Consider the following 1,165-nt stretch of genomic DNA (forward strand, 5'->3'; position numbering starts at 1 on the left):
ATTGCTCCCCCCACACAGTTTGTTTGGGGGGGGGGGGTTTGGGTTTTTTTTGCTTTTGTTTTTGTTTTTTTGTGTGTGATCATTTGTGTCCTTACTGAGGTGGCTTCTTGGAGAACTCAGGACAGTGATGACAGACTTCTAGTCTATAGCACACCTGGAACATGTATGTAAATCTACATCCTAACTGCAGGGCAGTAAAAAATCTGTTTTAGCTTTCCATGGCTCAAATGTCTACACCAAGTTTCATGTAAAGGAAAACTTCCCTGAGAATTTTCTGAATCCAAGCAGAAAATTTTCCAGCTCTTTGTTGCCATACTCCTAACCTTTAGGGGTCAGTTCATAGAATCATATATAACTATGTAGATGTTTTTGTTTTCTCCCTAATTAAAGACTTTATCTAGTCATCTGTGTATTTACAGTTGATATCCTTGTACCCCTGAAATTAATGCAAGTTGGCCTAATTGAAGTCAATGGCAATGACTTTCATTCAGTCTGTGCAAGTGTTAAGAAATGAAAAATTAAGGGTTTTGGTTTTTTTTCCCTTTAAGGAAGAATATTAATAAAAAAGAGAACAAATCAAATCATTTGAGCAAATTGGTGACCTACAAAGACTGTAAATAGAGAAACTGATAGTAGAGGGAACAGTGAACAAGGTTAACTTTTGATTCATCTTGCAGTGGGATGCTAGGAAAGGGGCTGGAAAGGACTTCAGGAAGTCATTTAGTTCAACCCTCTGCCCAAGGCAGAATCATCCCTACCCTAACAGACAAGCACTTGCATGAGCCAAACATTCCTAAAACTACCCAATCAACCCTGTTGTACAACTAAAAGACATGTTGCCCAAAGACACCAAGAGCATGCTGAACTGCCACAGGTAAAGTAGGGGGGTGAGGGATGTTGGTGTCCTGCTAAGGCAAGGGTTCAAAATTCTGGAGGTTTTATTTTGTTTTTCAGTCTCACTTATTCATGGCTTCTATGATTAAGATTACACATCTCGGCTTAAGCAATATTTGACTGGTCTTGCATTTCCATGTTATTGCTTAATGCTGTATCTATGGCCCTAAGAAGGCTGTAGGCCTTAACTGTTTCATTAAAAGATATTTGGGGGGCAGGAGGGGGTATAAGATTATTAAATAGAGTATAATTTCCTTAGAAGAAGCTGCTG

The 1,165-nt window shown here is 39.0% G+C and overlaps 1 protein-coding gene across 1 annotated transcript in view; it reads left to right on the plus strand.

Annotated features, from left to right (window-relative positions):
• The first annotated feature begins 672 nt into the window (after positions 1–672).
• The window catches only part of BRDT (bromodomain testis associated), a 51,709-nt gene continuing 51,216 nt past the window's right edge, over positions 673–1,165 (plus strand). Inside the window, 1 exon segment of the mRNA XM_025201920.1 lies at positions 673–874. The gene's annotated coding sequence lies outside the window, so the exon portion shown is untranslated.

Source organism: Alligator sinensis, unplaced genomic scaffold (genome assembly GCF_000455745.1).
Source record: "Alligator sinensis unplaced genomic scaffold, ASM45574v1 scaffold199_1, whole genome shotgun sequence".
NCBI classification, from domain to species: Eukaryota; Metazoa; Chordata; order Crocodylia; family Alligatoridae; genus Alligator; species Alligator sinensis.